This window comes from Uloborus diversus, chromosome 1 (genome assembly GCF_026930045.1).
Source record: "Uloborus diversus isolate 005 chromosome 1, Udiv.v.3.1, whole genome shotgun sequence".
In the NCBI taxonomy this organism is placed as follows: Eukaryota; Metazoa; Arthropoda; class Arachnida; order Araneae; family Uloboridae; genus Uloborus; species Uloborus diversus.
In genome coordinates this window covers 243783680-243802863 of record NC_072731.1, presented here as the reverse complement: position 1 = coordinate 243802863, position 19184 = coordinate 243783680, and the positions used below count along the sequence as shown (strand labels likewise).

Here is a 19184-nt window from a genome sequence, read left to right as displayed (position 1 = left end):
TTTAAATACACATACAGTAAAACCTGTGAAGTTGACCACCTTTCTAAGTCAGTGGCGTAGCCATGGGGGGATAGGGGGATCAAAAGCCCCCCCCCCCCCATGAGCCCCAAAAAAATAATTTTTCAGTCGAACCTGAAGATCCGTTTATAATGTCCTTTGTTGTTTAATTGATAAAGAATAATATATATACACACATACACATATATATACTATATATATATATATATACTTCAACCTTCAGAAATTAACAAACAACCTTCAGGATTTTTTCTCGCTACGGCACTATTCTAAGTTGGCCGCTTTTTTCAGGCACGGAATTAGCCCTTATCATATAAATCAACCTCTGTAAGTTGACCACCTGTTTCAGTTGACAACTAAAGTAGTGCACCGAGAGTGGTCAACTTACACAGGGTTTCACTGCACTGTGTATGCATAAAAGGCGAGTTAGAGAAATAATTTATTTTTGTAAGGCCTGTAAAATTTCATTTTCTTGCATTCAAATACAATTTTTACTGCGTACTGTAGTTTGTACGTAGCTTTGCTTGATGTGCAGGCTATTTTGTTCAAACCGTACTTTCATTAATTCGAACGATCTAGATATATTAGTCCGCATTAATGAGGGTTCAAACAGGGCTTAACTTGCATGGGAACTCGTGGAAGTTAAGCTCCTGCACTTCTCTTCAGATGTATAAGAATTTTCACATTTCAAACAAAGCTCAAATTATTTGAGGGAAGTAATGTTGAAGAATAGGGTTCCACACTTTTGTTAGAAATTAAGCCCTGCTTACACCAGCTTTCATTCAAAAAGACACTGATGATTCATTAATAAGTTGTTTTAAACCAATTTTCACTTAAATTGAAATATGTTTTTAACAATAAACAAACTATTTCGGACAAAGCATTCCCATCTTCCCTCAGTAAATCAGTTCCAAATTAATTTCAAAAACCCGCGAGGTGTGCACGTTCTTAAGCCACGCCTTATTTTGTAAGGACTCTTGCACCAGTAATCGCATGATAATATCTCGAATTGATACGAAGCAAATTCAATCGCCGATCTCCATACAAATTCAAAGCAAATAAACATTTTCCTACTGTGAGAAAATGAAAGGAACATTTAAATCAGTTCAATCAATGTCAAATTTACCCCCCACCCTCAAAAAAATAAATTAACTAATTTTTGCTTATTTATAGTGTTTTTTGCGATTACTATTGCAATATGTCATACAGTAATGCATTTGAAGTGGAGCATTTTAAGAAAATTTTGAAACTTCTGTTAATTAAGAACATTTGACGTAACATTTTTCATTAACAGAGAGATCATGTCAGACTGTAGAAGGCTCAGTTTTTGATACAAGAAAGTTTCCTTTGGGCTCGGATTTTGGTCCGAGACAATATCACTTGGGCTCGGGAGGGCTCGGATACAAATTTTCGGGCTCGGGCGGGCCCGGGCTCTTAAAAATGAGCCCGAACTCATTTCTAGTGTGAACCCAGAATTTTTTTAACTAGTTTGATACCGACTCAACCAGGGATTCACACGGATAGTGTAATAATGAAAAAAATTAAAATAGGTAGACTTTTTTTAAGCAAACATTATTTGTCCTTGTGCTCCCGTAATCAGGACATAAGGGCTTAAAATCTACCGAAATTTTAAGAATTAGCGAGAAATTGAATGTATCACCATTTCTTGCCGACGATTTCACCGTCTTCATGTAGTTGGCCATCCATCCACAAAGCGTGTGAAAGATATCTTCCATTACTCACTGAAACTCGCTAAATTTCGATACTTTTTTTTAAAATTTCGGCAGACTTGGAAGACCTCACCTTTCGCTAACGGGGTCACGAGGGCAAATAATTTATACGTGCAAAAACATGTTTTAGTATGCTCTTTTAATAGCTACTTATTCTGATTTTCATCATTACCACACTATCGTATGGTCGACTGGTCAGGAGGCAATGTTTGGTAAGTAATGGCTGTTGACAGCAGTGGCGAATCCAGGATTTTGTTCTGGGGGCAGCTGAGGTTTTTAAAATTTTGTGTATCCTTGTCATCACCAAAGTTCATTGATGTAAACGTAAACGAAGGCGTTTTTTATCATTATATGATATCTAGGGGTGTGAACAACTAATTAATTTTATGTGTGACTCAGAAAGTTTATCTTAAATTTTATTTCCTGTTAAAATTTTAATGTCGGTGTGTATCAAAAATCAAATTATTGCATTTTAGATACCATTGATAAGCCATTTGATGGCAAAAATGTCAATTCTTGTTAAGGATGAAAAAAAAGAAGGAAAAAAAAACTAAAATGCGCATAGTAATTGCAGATGATGGTGTAAACGAAATAGATGAAAAAAAAAAGCTGAAAACTGGTAAACTAATAGTTAAAAACAGCGAGAAAAGAGACAAAAATTTTAAGATTTAATAATAAACCTGCCATTTAAAGAGAGAGAGAGAAAGGAAGAGACAAGTATAGTTATGAGTCTGCACTTTTTTTCACGCTTCCTTCTTTTAAAGAGTAAATAAAGAAACCTTTGAAACAGGTAGGGCAAAATTTCTGAAATTCAAAGAGAAATTTCAGAAAACTTACATCCCCGTTACTATCGCAAAATCATGTATCAACCGAAGAGGGAAATTAAATTAAATGATAAAGATAGGATGGATGAAATTACGTATATCATTTTTTTTACATTAAGATGGATAAACATTTTAATAAAAGACTAAAAAAAAGAGTTTAATTCTGGTCTGGGGTCGGCTGCAGCCTCATAGCCGCCCCCACTGGATTCGCCACTGGTTGATAGCATAGCATCCCCCCCCCCCCCATGCACTTGTAAAAATTAAATGTTCAAACAAAATCAAACTCATCAGCACTAATAATCAGCACATAAAAATTCAACAACTAATTTGAGGCGGAGTGGCGAACCCTTTTATCAGAGTAAAAGAAGTCGAGATGTCATGCCAATCTTCAATGAATATATAAACTTGAAGAGCATTGTTATGGAGTAATCACCGATCGCCGACTCGGATCACTGGTTAATTAGAATAAAGCATGTGAGGAGACAAAACATTGTGTTGAATTCGCCCGTTAAATGGATCAAACAGTCGGATTAAAGGATCAATTTCAAAAAATTTCTAAACGAAAGTTACAGTTGACGCTAATTTAGTTATTTTTAAAGAGCTAATATAGTTCAGTGCACATTAATTAGAAAGAATAGGCATACGAAAACAATGCAATCACAGTGAGGCTGGCGGTCCTAAGATCCATTTGTTTTCACATTCTAAGGGGCGTGCACAGGAATTTCGGGGCTCGTCATAAATGACTATACCGGCCCCCTCCATATTGTTTACCCCCTACGTCCCAACATACATTTCACCCTTCACTTTAAAAATCTCGGGCACGGGGGCCAACAGGTGTCCCTCCCCCCTCCCTGTGCACGCTCTTGCGCATTCTAATGAAAAAGAATTCTTTAATTAAAAAAATTAAGCTACATAAATATAGAAATTTTTGAAAAAAGAATAGTTAAAATACTTTTTTTAACAACATTAAATCGAACTAGATTCTCCCCCCCCCCCCCCCCCCCCGCTCACGGCCACAGTAGATTTCTAAGGTACCATGAAACATTTCTAAAGGAGTTCCGCAAGAGATCAAATGTCTCGACTGTATTAATCAAAGCAAAAAAAAAAAAAAAACTAAGTGATCATTTCAATAGACAACATCAATATCTGAAATATACCGCCAGCTCAGTCAATTCCAGCCGAGGACTGCAGTTTCGTGCTTATTAGCACTCATTAGCCCGGCATAGGAGTGACGGAGTTGGAGGTGGAAAACCTCTAAAGGAAGCCAAGAGAGCCAAACAAGCTGGTAGCTAATACAGAAATAGCACTGACCAGACGAGTGACCGAAGCAATGGTTCGGTTCAACTCGCGTGACGAGTGCTAATAAGCACGAAACTGTAGTCCTCGGCTGGAATCGACAGAGCTGGCGGTGTCTTTCATGTATTTCTACCTTAGCCCTGGCTGTAGGGCGGTAACTTACTGAAAACATCAATATCTTTTAGCAATACAGTGCCTCATTTTTTAATACCAAACGCTAAATCACGCTAGACCAGGAAGGCAGGAAGGAGGGCCTTTGGTGGTGAACCACTTGAACTCTTAGCTTGAACACATACTGCCAATCGGAACACAGTAGTTCATAAGCGTAATGTACCCTTCATCACCCTCAGAAGAGCATTTCTGTAAGTGTTTGAGGAATAGTCTTAGTTATGGGTAGTGCTAACGCCCCTGCCCTCATAATTAGCCTATTGTTGGGGGGGGGGAATGCAAATTAAAAGTAAATTAATTTCATAGCCCTTCTTCGTAAAATAAATGTCTGCTTTTTAAACTAAAGCTAGCATAAGTAATCTTAAATGACCTTTTCTGTCCCCACTAACATTCCTCACCCATAATATCTGGCCTAAAAAAGGGCCAGTTCCCCCCAAATGCACCACTGGTCAATGGTCATGTCTCAATCCCAATATCACTTTTTCTTTTCTCAAATTTCTAATAGACGATTAATTAACTGTTCTGTTTCATATCATTTTTTATTTTAGCATTGACAGTACAAAAAAATATTTTGGAAAACATTATTACAATGGATATTACGGTTCTACGGGAGTTGGACACGTTCCAAAGCGCTGTTCTACCGAAGCAATTCCCTACACGCACAATCATTAACAGCTAATGTGATAAAAACTCAATTAGCTTTTTGTAATTAGTGCGAAGAAAATAAATAACCCTCTCGAAAGCCTTAAATATATTACTTTAACGAACAATTATAGGCTGGGACTTTCATCAATCAAGGAAACCGTCAATCAAGAAACAGGAAGGAAATCATCAATTACGTGTTCTGAGAAATGAGTTTCACTTTTGAAGGAATTTCTAAGAACAAAAAACTGTGGTCACTGCTTTGAGGTCTAACTCATTCCATTGCTTTCCTTTCCATTTCTGCCCAAAGAAAAGATTGTAGCGGATACTGGAGCAAGAACAAAACGCCCGGAACAGAGAATTGTTTAGGGTGAGAAGTCGGCTCAGGAGAATACAAAAAAAAAAAAAAAAAAGACACTATTTCAATCCCATTCAGAAAGCTGAAAAATGCGGTAGATTAAAAAGAAAAAAATAAGTATGATTTGAATAGCTCTTAAATCATGAGACGGATTAGTCTTCAGTTAGTTGATGCTTTTCAAAAAAGGAGGCAGTCAATTTCGTATTACAATAGATGTTTATGGTTAGTAAAAACTTAAAATGTTTATGGAAACTTAAAATTTTCAGTTCAATATTTTGTTTTCAGCAAAATTGCAAATATAGCAGGTATCTCATTTCTAGCACAGCTCATTCAATGAGATCAAAATATCGTTTGAAATTCAGAGAAATGTGGCACGATATCTAAGGCAACGGATACTCTTTCTAATGAAGATAAAATGCCTCGAACGGACAAATAGCAGCAGCAATAATTTTCTTTTATGAAAACCAATGTATCTACCCTTTGCAATAAAAAGATCGTTATTGGTAAATAAAGGGTTCAAAAAACTAAATACAAATTATAAGTAGTAAACTCCCGATTATCGGCGGTCGGATTATCCGCGGCTCGGCTTATCCGCGGGTCTTTCCACAATTGATTTTATTAATTTTTTAATGTTCATTAAAAAATTTTTAACTTTATGATTATGCTACTGTTTGTTTTTAGCTTTAAATGCATATATTTTTTTACATTCAATGTTAGTAGATGCAATGTAGCAATGTTTTTAGCTATAACTTAAATGTATGAGTTTTATTCATATTTTTAGCTATTGTATACAGTTGTATTGTTTTTTACCCATTGTTCGGATTATCCGAGGTTTCCGCTTATCCGCGGTTACAGTGCCACCCTATTCCGCGGATAATCGGGAGTTTACTGCAGTATTTGAAGTTCACTAAACTTATGTGCAGGGGTGGATCCAGTGGGGAAGCGGCGATATATCATCGGATTATTTGTATCGAAATATTCGCCCCCAGACCCCAATACCCTAAAATTGCCCTTTGGCTCCTTTTCCGATCGTGATCCCCTCCAAAACTAGATGCTGGACCCGCCTTTATTTATGTGGCTGAATAACATAAGTAGGAACATAATGCCTCCAATCATGCTGATGAATTACTTAGTGTTCAACATTCAGGATGCTTTGCCTAAAAAAATTAAAAGGAATGTTGAGAACAAAATAAAAGCAATAGGCCGCTTAATAATAACAAAAAGTCGAACGATAATAACTCTTGCAGTGGACACCATGAAGAAGTCCAGACACTGAAACCGATAAAAATCACGTGCCAATACCTCTGGATTAAATCTTTCATAAGCTGCCGCGAATCACCAAGCTATAACCTATAATTTTTAAAAATCATTTTCAATTTTTTTACTCGTCATTTAATAATCAAAAAACACATTCAACATTATTAAAAGATTCCGGGCTGTTGTGCTATGGTCCGAGTGTAGTAACTTCAAACGTTTCGACCGCATCTGCGACGGTCATCTTCAGTGGCTGCGTGGACGCAATTTCCAGGGAAGCGATTTCTTAGCACCTGATGCAAGTATCGCTGTTTTTTTTTTTTTTTTTTTTTTGAGGGAAGAGCTAGTACCCTCTAAAAAACCAGGGAAATCGCTTCCCTAGAAGCAGTGTCCATGCTACCACTGAAGATTACCGCCGCAGATCTTGTCAAAACATTTGGAGTTACTACACTCAAACTACGACACAACAGCCCGGAATCTCGTAATATCATTGCCACCAGCCGTGAAAGATTTCACTCTTACAGATTTAATAAAATTAAAAATTTAAAAAAACCCCGACTGAGTCGCAACTGTAGAATCAAGAGGGAAACTTGAAAATCCTTTAAAAAGCCTTATATGATTAAAAATCAATGTCAAGTATTTTATTTGCTATTAAATAGAAACTGGCAACAAATAATTTGAAATCATTGCGTTTTCTTTTCTTGTCGGCCAACAAAGAATTCGGTCATCAATCGCGAGAATAAAGGCTTAACCGTTATTAAAATTCGCTTTAAAAACCGCTATAATTCGAATTCTATGAAACATGGAAGTTCCAAACACATTCTATCAGATGCGGAAAAAAATTCTTTATTTTGGTATTAAATTTTGGAAATTGTAACTTTGTTTTCTATGCAAAAAACGCGAAAAACCTTTGAGAGGTTTTTAATAAATATCTTCGTTAATTAATGTCATCTAAAGATGCAACCTAGCTAAGAACACTCTCGATCAACTCTCCTTCCGAACATTTTTTTTTTTTTTCAAAATCGGTCCATCCGTTTCGGAGCTAGAGTGCCACAGACAGACACACAGATACGTCAAACTTATAACCCCCTTCCTTTATGTGTCGGGGGTTAAAAACACATTCGTTATTTGTTACATTCGCCATAAAATATTAAAGCTTAAAAAAACAGAAACTACACCGTTACGAAATTGCTGGTTATCATTTAGCTACAAGCACTAAGGCGTAATTTCAGAAAGTCTAGATGCACCGGATAAATCATTAAGACAACACGAAGACATCCTGTTAGAAATTTCCTTTCCACCTTACAAATGTTGAGACGCTAAAGCATCACCACGAAGGAATTCCATTCTTTTCACCTGCCGGCTAACAGTTCAACAGGTCACATACATTAAGTAAGGCCACCTACGCTAAATCCTGCTAATACGTACGTCACTTGGAGCTTCTCCAAGGCTTTCCCCAACTCGTCGCCTGGAAGAATATTTACAATCCTCTAATCGAGAAACCTTAAAAAACACGGGTGATAAACCGAGCGTCCTGTTGTCATTCGGTATCTACAAAGCTCAAAACATACAAGAAAAAAAAAAGGAAAATTTCTAAATTAATTTACAATAAATTTTGAAAGTAAAATAAGACACTGTTAATCACAGAAACAATGTAACCATTGTAAGCAGACAAAAAACTTAGTTAAAGGAAGAGTACTTTTAATTTATAATTTTAATCAAAGGACTTGCAACAATTGAGTTTCAGCTCCCGAACGCTGCTTGGATCTTGGAGTCTGGCAAAGTGACTCATTCACAACTTCAAATTACGAAACTAAGTACTAAAAATTGAAACTTTTCTTTGTAGGAGTTTGTGAACTGTCTACAAACAGTGTGAACTCTAATAAACTCCGTATCAAGAATGAGCAATCAGAGAAAAAGAATGTAGACCTTTAAAAACAAACGTAAAAACATTTCAATGAGCTTAAAATTAAACTTGAAATTGAATAACCATAACTTTCATACTCCAAATCTTTACTAATAATAAAGCTGAAAGTCTCTATCTGGATCTCGCTCTGTCCGGATCTCTCTCTGTCAGGATATCTGTGACGCTCGTAGCGCCTAGACCGTTCGGCCGATTTTCATGAAATTTGGCACAGAATTAGTTTGTAGCATGGGAGTGCGCACCTCGAAGCAATTTTTCGAAAATTCAATTTTGTTCTTTTTATATTACAATTTCAAGAAAATTTCCCCGAGGAAATTATCACATAATTACGGAATTACCATAACGTGGAACCGTAATATGGGCAAGCCAATTGGCAAGAAATTCACCATCCATTATTTGTAATTATACCGGGTGAACCAAAAGACCTTTTAATTTTCTACTACGGGCAAAGCCGTACGGGTACCACTACTAAATAATAAATACCATTCTACACGAAACAAAAATTTCCAAGATGGGAGCTATCGCATTTTGCTAATTGCTCAGAAACTTTACTGGCATGTTCCAACTATTTATTCAAACAATTATTCATTGTGACATAATTACTGATACGATGAGTGATTTATAGCAGGGGCCAAAATAAGGAGCTGAATACCTAACAAAATTTCTTGGATCATCTCATAGAAAATTGTCCCGGCGAGAACACAAAGCTTAGAGGGGAGTCCACCCTCCAAAAGATAAAATTAATAATTCAGTTTTAACATTGATTTTACAACATTATATCGGGCAATAATTTCAGCTTTACACAAAAAACCTTCTTATAAAGACAACAAGTCAGTTTTTCGTATTCCAACATCTGTTTTTAACATCAGTTAACTCCTCGTGAGTCGGAATTAAAATACTCAGCATAAATATTCGTTGGTTTATGTTTCAATTTATTTCAAAGAAAGCTTTTTCACCTTCTTTCCCGCAAAAGCATCTTAAAAACATGAAAGTTTGGCACAAAATAATCCTCATATAAATAATAGCCAATGATCGAGTAACCCGCGAGTTTCAACAATGAAATTCGCGTCACGGCAGATTCATTTGATAAAATGTTTTGGTAATGTTTAACATTTAGGGAAAGGTTTTTATTGTGAAAAGGCTGAACTCGATCCGACGACTTAACAGTTTTACTGGAAAGACAGTCATTTTAGGGGAATGAAGAATCAAAAAAGTGGTTGAAAATTAACTCTATCCACTGGAGTTTAGGGTTAATCCACTGGAGTTATGTTTAAAATTTCAACTATCAAAATATCACTAAACAGACAATGGCTTCGTTCAAATGTAGTCACCCATCATACCTTGACGGGCGACTTTCTAGTAATAATAATAGCAGTAAATAAGTTTAAAATAAATAATTTAGAAAATATTTACAGGAACAAAATTTGAAGTAAAGTTGTGGGTTCATGAATTGAAGGAAATGCCTGTCACAGTCTGTACTCATCTAATATTTTTTGATATGTTTTTAAATAAAAACCAAGTTTTCAGTTTGAATGTAATAAAAGGAAACAAGGAATCTATATACAATAAGAATTTGATGAAAATTTTTTTTTCAATAAATTGATAAATAGTCTTAACAAATTGATTAATTTACGACGTAACAGTCAGGGTTCACCGATATATGAGTCAATATGTATCATGACATACATGATATATATCCGATGTTTATTTTGAAAATATCATGATATTTTGATATTTTCGATATTTATTTTTTCAACTACGGTATTTTCAATATAAAAATTACAATAATCATTGTAATATTATTCGTTTCTTATTAAAAAGTTATGTACTATATATTTATGATGTATTAATCATTATTAATTTAAAGTAATGCAATACTATCTTATTTTATATTAGAGACGTACCGAGTAGCCGAGTACTCGGCCTGTTACGACTCGGCCGAGTACCGAGTTACCGAGTACCAATTATGTTTTAAGAACTACCGGCACACACGTGACGAATTTTGAACTCTTTGGAACAGTAGTATAACACACCTCCATGTCCAAATAATAGTTTTTAAAACAAAATTCCAGCTGAAATTTAATTACGCATCATTCAAAAGATTCTGTTTGTGTCAATAATTTTACAAAAAAAAATTTTTTCAATTAAAAATAAACAAATACATAAAAGGTAGGATTAATTAAGTTGGAATTAAAACAAATTATATCAATCTATACTTCTCGTCCGCCAAACGTAAATAATTTTTAAAAGCAAATGGAACAACGTTAAAAGCACAAATATGCAGGAGCACTGCAAACACGTGTTTCTGCATCACACGGAACATCTTTTCAGTGCATAAAATGTGAGCTAATGAATGTAAAAAAAATCCAACTTTTGTTGTATAAAAGCTCCAAAACAAAAAAATTAAATCTACAAGCTCACGTTCTGTGCATTGAAAAAAGCATTCCTTGTAATGTCAAAACACATGTCTGCAGAGTTCCTGCACATTTGTGCTTTTAACGTTTTATTTTTTAAGAAAAGGTATTTTTATGCTTCGACTCCATTTAATAACGTAAAAATTTCATATTTTCTGTACGAACCTTTCTTACCCCATTTTTAATAAATAAATTTCATTAACTTTGGGGCATGAAAATATAAGATTTACTCTATTGAAGCATAGCAAACTTCATTATTCTCAAAAATTGAAAGCCTTTTAAAATTGAATTGTAAATTATTGCAGTATATTATATGCTTGTACTTTTTTATGAATTGTAAAATCTGCTTTGAACAATATTCAATTTTTTACAGCTACTCGGTATTGGCAGAGTACCTGATCAAAATTTGGCCGAGTACTGAGTATTCGGCAAATTGGCCGAGTAGGACGAGTACCGAGTAGTTACCGAGTACTCGGCACGTCTCTATTTTATATTCATAAAATTATTAATAATGTAACAATTTTAATTCGTATTAAAAGAGCCTTATTAATAATTAAACGCAAGTCAGAAAAAAAGAAACTGTCTTATGGCTGTGCAATGCATATTTCAATTTCTGAATCATACAACTGTGTAAAAGTAGCTAATAGTAGAAGAAAGATGAGTAAACCAGCTAATGCTAAATTAACTCCATTTAAATTGATAAGAGTTTTAAATTAAATATTAGATATAAATAATGAAAGAAAGTTTAATTTTAAGTCTACGTATTGTAATAACAATATAAGAAACTAAAGAGTGATTTGAAGATGCATTTACTATTTTGAAGATTTTAGTTTGTGCTGATTGAAAATATCGGATGTATACCAAAATACCAGATATATGTCAAAATATCGGATATTTTCGAAAACATAATGGTATTTTCGAACCCTGGTAACAGTACACTTGGCATTGAGGAAAAAGAAATTGAGTTTTTAAATTTATCGCGTTTCCAACGCTTCCGCATCAGCAAAATGCCACGTCAAACGAAGCACAGATTTACAACACAGAAGAAAACGAGCTGATGTGTGCATCACATGACTTCCTTTTACTCCAATTTCATGTCATTTCCTCATTATTGGCAATTTTAATGTGATTCAATTGTTTACTCTCTAAATATCACCAACAGTAACCAAATTGAAACCAAATTTAGAATTTAAAAAAAAATCGCCAAATTTGTTGCCAAGTTGGCAACAAAACTTGGCGACCAAAAGAATGGCGATATATCGTCAAGTGTCCGACAAATTATAACACCACTTGAGTTTACATCAAAATTAACAATGTTTTCCTCCCTAAAAAGGGCAAAAGACCCTCTTAGGAACATCCGAATGCAACCAAAAAGGAAGGTGCACAACTAGGCCCCACTAGGAGTCTACGTACAAAATTTCAACTTTCTAGGACATCCCGTTTTTGAGTTATGCGAGATACATACACACATACATAAGTACATACAGATGTCACGAAAAAATTCGTTGTAATTAGCTCGGGGGGTCGTCAAAATGGATATTTCTGGTGTCTGTAGGTTCCTCGGCATATATCCTCGTGTGGTCGAGTCGAAAAAAAAAAACTCAACATTCATTCGAGGGTGAGAAAAATGGAAATTAAGGTCGCTTTTTGAGTGAAAATTTTTTCGCGAATTACAATACTTCCTTTTTTGTAAATGGAAGCAAAAAAACTATACAGATAAATACATCCAAACTTGACGAGATATATGGAAAATGCATCCGCCAATCAACTCTACTTCCAGAAGGAAACATAAAAAGTAACACAAGAAGCCTTACACACTCGAATTACCACTAACACACATAAACAATACACGCGCATATTCATGAATAACCTCAGGGCGCCAATTAATCAATTTTTTTTTTCTTCTTGCCTTAACTTCCCCCGGTTCAGGCGGTCTCGGAAGCAGATGCTATCTGCACTGGCCAACTTCTCTCACGGCATAAGACAATGGTGCCTGATAGTGTGGCTATTTAACCCGCGGGAGAACTGCTCGAAATGTGTATTTCTTTTTTTATCCTCTTTATCAGACGACGTTTAGAGCTCATAAGACAGTATAATACGGTTTTATTGTTATTACAACAATCTCCTTCCACTACTTACTTCATTAGAGATAGGTGGGAAGCTATTGAGATTTGGGTTCGATTAGCGCTCAGCGAGCTGAGAAAGGGACGAAAAGCAGTTGTTCCAGTCTAAAAGCAATGAAGTGTTCCTACTTATTATCCATAGTTCGAACACAAGCCTACATGCAAGTTTCATGCACATATATGAGGTCCATGCTGATTCCGAAGAAAAACTGATGTTTGAAGAAGTAGATATAAAGACAATTTAAAAAAAAAAAATCAAAGATTCATCCAATTTAAAATTGGGCCAGCTTTGCAGTCCCTACACAAAATGATTTTCATCAATACAGCTCCTTCACATAATGCCGTATAGTAAAAATCTGTTAAAAAATCGTAGTCTTTTTAACACTTCACTTTAACAAATTCACTATTAAAAAAAAGTCTCATTAAAAATTAAATTTTAAAAAAAGTTAAAATTTCGAAGAAAGCGTTCCCCGCCAGCGCTGATTCGATAGAATTGTGATAATTAAACTTCTCTTTATATAACGTGACTTGTTTTACAGAAGTAGTGAGGAAAATTCCTGGATTCCCTCCAAGTTTTCTTAGCAGCAAGAATAAAGAAAATTCACAACAATACTTTCCTCCCTCTTCAGATACAATATCGTCGGCTCAGAGCAACAGTAAGACATTTAATCTCAGGAATAAAACTAAGATATTTTGCTGTTGCTCTGAGAAAACGATATGTAGACTCAAAAATAAAAATTTTGCTCGCCACCTGAAAATACAATTTTTAAAACTATATTATGTTCTACTTGCAGTTATGAAAGTATCCCCAACTACGCAAACTGGAATTACACATTTACTTCTTCTGTAAAAATATTTCAGATTCCTTTCATTTCCATAATGCCCATTTGCTTTAAAACAGTAAAAAACATAAAAATTTCTAAAGCTTGTCACATACTTTCATAAGCGCACACCTTCTTTACAAGACTTAAAATACTCAACTACTTTTCCGATGAAAACACCATAGACTAATAAGAGTAGACCGAGCTATGGCAACCCTTTTGCTGCTCATAAACCAAACCATGTGACTGGTGGATATCCTAGCAACAGCGGGCGTTAATCGTAGCAGACGATCAACGCCAGCGCGAAATAAAATAAATAGAATTGATGGAACATGGAAGAATGATCTTTTATGGAGTCCTATTTGTAAATTTGTTATTCTAAGTTGTAAATATTTTGTTAATATAGTGAGTTTTTCGTTTAGATAGTATTGTGCATTTTCTTTAGTCAATTTCAATAACTCTCTAAGCAATAAAAGATGCAAGCGACCAAGAAGAATCAGCAAATGGTAAGATTTTTACCTACAGTTTCAATTTAAGATACCGATTAGTACATTTTTGCTTTAATGCAAAACGTTTACGCCATTTCATTCACGCCAACGCTGACAGCTCCAAATGAAATAAAAGTTACCGAAAACTGAACAAAAACTATTACTAATGTCAAAATAATGCATAACTAAAAGAAAAACAGTTCAATCTCTGCACCTGGAAGTTTTTTTTAATGAAAACACATTGTCTTAAAATACATGTCGAGTGCCAAACTAGAGATAATGCTGCATCTAGCAACCATGCTGCCAAAGTCTTCGCCAAGCCCTTCCACTAGTCACATGATACATCTATGAACCAATTTTCTTCATCAGCAAGAATGAGAAAGCTCGGTCTACTCTTATTATTAGTCTATGGAAAACACTTACGATTTCCCCTTTTAAATTCAATAAAGATCCTCGTTGAGGGTATGCATAGTTAATGATACACAAACGAGCTGATGTGTGCATGACACATGACTTCCTTTTACACCAATTTAATATTATTTCCCCATTATTGCAATTTTAATGTGAATCAGAGTTAGCTCTCTAAGTATCACCAACAATGGCCACATTGAAACCAGATTTAAAAAAAAAATCGCCAAATTTGTCGCCAAATTGGCGACAAAACTTGATGACCCCCAAAAGACTGGTGATATACCGCCAAGTGCCCGCCAAGTTATAACACCGCTTGAGTTTACATCGAAATTAATGATTTCCACCCAAAAAGGGGCAAAAGACCCCTTTAGAAACACTCGGAATGCAACCAAAAAAGGAAGGTGCACAACTAGACTCCACTAGGAGTCTACGTACCAAATTTCAACTTTCTAGGACATTCCGTTCTTGACTTATGCGACATACATACACATACATACATACGTACATACATACATACAGACGTCACGAGAAAACTCGCTGTAATTAACTCGGGGATGGTCAAAATGGATATTTCGGGCGTCTATACGTTCTTAGGTACATATGTACGTGTGGTCGGGTCGAGAAAAAAACCTCAACATTCATTTGGGGGTGAGCAAAATGGAAATTAAGGCCGATTTTTAAGTGAAAATTTTTTTGCGAATACAATACTTCCTTTTTTGTAAAAGGAAGTAAAAAGGGGTACATGGGTTGAGAACTATTGCTGTAAATAAGCAGAGAAAGACAAACAAATCCAATTTAACATCCAAATCTAATGAAAACGGAAATCGCTAGACTAATTTAAAAAAAAAAAAAAAAGAACTACTCAAACCGACAGCAGGATAAGCATCAGACGTGCTGTCTAGACTCATATTGAATATAAATTGTATGCCAATTAACACCGACTGATGTTGCTCCAAAACTTGGCAATAGGAAATAAAGAACAGTTTTCCTTCTCTTTTTCCTATTTTTCAAACAATTAATCTAAAATTGCCTAGACTTTTTAAAAACATTTTGAAAAATATTCTTTGTTTACGTCATGGAAAACTGTTTAAAAAATCTAATTTTATTCACGGTTTCTGATTAAAAACCATTTGGAAACATTGGAATAATTGTAAAAAAAACCTTTACAATCAAATGTCTTGAAATATTGGTAAATTTTGTAAAAATACCGAACGATGAAGCAGGAAACTCATTCTACACAGAAGAGCAAAAAGTAAGCTTTTTAAGATTTTTTTATCTTATGGCCAGTAGAGAATAGGCGTGGGCTTGAGTGTTGCTCAAAATTGGGACAACAATTTAGAATTTGCAAACATATTCCTTAAAATATCAAAGCGTGTCAAATATTATCTAGCAGACGATGTGTGTTCTCTCTAAGTCTGTTTCTACGGCCATAAATCCTTTCTAACATATTTAGCAGCCATCCTTTTATGAAATTTTTTTGGCGACACATCTTGCGACGTAAAATTTCTAAATTAGATCCTCTTGCATGTAACCTTGCTTAAAGCACTGCAAGCAACAGGTGCTAGGCGACGATGAAGCTGTGTGTGAGAGAATTTTCACTTCACTAAACACATTCCCCAACTAGGCACCGACAGACCTTTCTAATTTTGTCAGATAATTCATCACTTCAGCTTCGGGTGGTTTATTCCTTCTTGAACTGCAGACGATTTCAACTGGAAATGAGTTCTTGTTGGTAAAGATGATGGCGGAGGGGAAAAAGTGAGCAATAACGGGAAGAGCAATTTTCGTAATCTATCGTCTCCACAGGGGCGGCTCGTCGCTATGGGCAGGGTGGGCCCGGCCCACCCAAAAAATTGTAATTGATAAAATACATTATTAACAAAAATATCGTTTTGTGTTTCAGTTTAAAAAAAGTAAAAAGTAAGGCGCACAACAGATTTCAAACATCTAGCCCCCCCCCCCCCCTCTCCGCATATCTCTAAACAAAACCAGAAAGTTTTTAAATCCCATTAATTTTAGCGCTGTGCACAGTTTTGGGAGCTGCGGGCTCGCGTGAAGCTGCCCCCGAAACTAAGAGTCACCCCTCTGCCCTTAGCCAATCGCAATGACTGAAACAGAAAGCGAAAAACGGCGGGTGATAACACCCGAAGGAATTCATTGCAACTCAAGGGTGGGCAAACAAAATTCGCCGAGCCCAACGAAATCGTAGTTGTCTATAGCGGTTTGGAGGGAAGAGTCGAGATCAGCGGAGAAGAGTCTAGCAACGTCGCTCACTAGAATAACATGTAAAAGGGCAGAGAATCGGCTGCCCCTGCCCATGTGTCAGGGAAAACCTTTTATCATACCGTTCCGATTCTGTTTTTTTTTTTTTTTTTTGTCTTAATTTTTTCCTTTTCAACAGCTATTACTATATATATAAGGCATGGAGATTGCCGGTTTCATGAGATTCCGTACATTTGTTTTACAACGCATGCATAATTTTTTTAGTTATTTGTTTGTTTTTGGAGTTAGAGATGCTTATTCTCAAAATTTCTGTGTAAGGACTTTCTTTCCGAATAGTAGAGCAAACCGGTGGTCTGACGCACCGGCAAAAAAAAAAAAAAAAAGACTGAGTTTTAAGATTAATTTTCATAATTTTCTATGATTTCTCAGTAGCTTTTTTAAAAATTGTGTCCATTTTTTTGACCATATTTACTTCTTGTCTTAACATTTAAATACTTGTGTAGCAGTTATTTAATAGAGTTTTTTTTTATATATTTACTTATTCATTTATTATTATTATTACTTTGTAAAAAAGGAAGGGGGAAAAAACTTCAGCCGTTCGTAATTTTTTTTTTCATTAGTTTTTAACGGTTCGCGAACATTTTTTTTTTTTACAAGTTAACAAGAAAACAGCACAAGTCCGCGTGAATTTTTTTGAAAAGCTTTTGCAGGCCCGCATGTCAAAAAAGGTCGAGAGACACTGCAGAAATTACATTACTGTTTTTCATCAGATCGCAGTTCTATTGGTACGTACCTTAGCTTTTTTTTTTCTATCATATAGGATAGGTATAGTTTTGACATTAATCAAAATAGTTAAGATCCTTTCAAGCTAATGTGCCTATAACTAGTCGATTAAATATTTTGTTAAGGGTATATGTGTGACCGTAATTAATTTTTCAACCACACTTACTCAAAATTACTGTTGAATAATGATGATAACACATAAGTTAAATTTGAAAGTCGATTAGTAAAAAATGCAGCAATAGAAATATAATGTTTATTTCTTTTATTTCATTTACTTATTTTGTTGTTGTTCAGACGGACCTTTTAGACGCAATTTGTTAGTTATCCATGTTTTAATTTTAAGGTTGCTTGAATTGTTATGTCAAGATGCGTGTACTGTAATTAAAGTATATTTTTTTAAAAATATTGTTGAATACCTTTTTATGCCTGTCCTAAAAATAATTTAATTCACCAAGCAAAACCATTTTTCAGGGGGGTGTTTTTAGTGGTAAGGGGTCTTTCTCTTTTTGAGAGTCTGGTTCCTTAATGTTTGACGGTGTGCCACCCCTCTTGGAGGGAGGGGAATGGCACAGTTGATGAGATTAATATTTTTATTACAACATATTATTATTATTACTGCTGTTAATATTATTATCAATTCGATCGCTTAAGGGAAGCCGAGTGTTTCATTTAAAATGTGCAGGGTGTTCCGTTTTAACCAATAAGACCTTCATTTTCGCAATTGTTTGTTCAAGGTGCATACTTCCAATTGCAGAAATGTTCAAAATCACATGCAGAGTTAAGATACTAAAAGTTTAAAGCGAAAAAAAAAAAGAGTCAAAAACTAAAAATAACTTTTTATACTGACCCTAGGTCTCTTAACCTATATTTAGGGAAATAATCTCAATTGAAATATATTACTAACAGAAACAATTTGACATTTATGCGACAAAAACTCAAGGAGATATTCGAGTTTAAAGTTTTAAGGGACCAGATTAGAAATGAGATAGGAACTTATCGTCCTTTCAGAAGAATGATAGGTTGTCAAAGTTAAAAAACAAAGTATTTATGTTTTTTAATGCTATTCAAAAAGAAATGCAAATTTTATTCTGTGATACGCGAAAACACTACAAAACATTAATCAATTTGAAAAACCAGTTTTGCACACAAAAATTTTAAGCCTTTTTAAACTGCTATATTTTCCCTCAAAAGGTGTTATTGACAGTGAGTGTGAAGTGGTGTAAGTCACGAAACGCTGCGTTTCATATCTGGGTGAACATTGGTCGTACTAATGTCAAACTTTTTGTGTTGGAATTACATTTTAATGGTGATGACTTCCCTGAATATAAGTTGGAGAACCTAGGGCCCGTATAAAAAAATTGAATTTTGTATCATTTGACTCATTCTTATTTTTGCTTCAAACTTTCAATTCCTTAACCTTGCACCTGATTTTGAACTTTTTTGCAATTAGAAGTATGCATCTTGGACAAACAGTTGCAAAGAAGAAGGCCTTGTTGGTTAAAACGGAACACCCTGTATAATCTATGCACACACAAACCTGTTTTTGTGCGGTCTTTCTTTTTGTACAATTTTTTGTGTGATTTTTTTTTTTCCCCCCGCGATATATGAAAATTTCAATCAGATTGGGACTCAATTGACGAAATTATTTATGAAACAGACAAAATGTTTTTTTAAAATGAACGAAGTTATCTTTAAAAAGAAAAAATT

At 34.9% G+C, this 19184-nt stretch overlaps 1 protein-coding gene across 7 annotated transcripts in view; it reads right to left on the bottom strand.

Moving 5' to 3' along the window:
• Positions 1 to 19184, bottom strand: part of LOC129234218 (phosphatase and actin regulator 4B-like) — a 162390-nt gene that overhangs the window by 46169 nt on the left and 97037 nt on the right. The gene's annotated exons all lie outside the window — the stretch shown is intronic.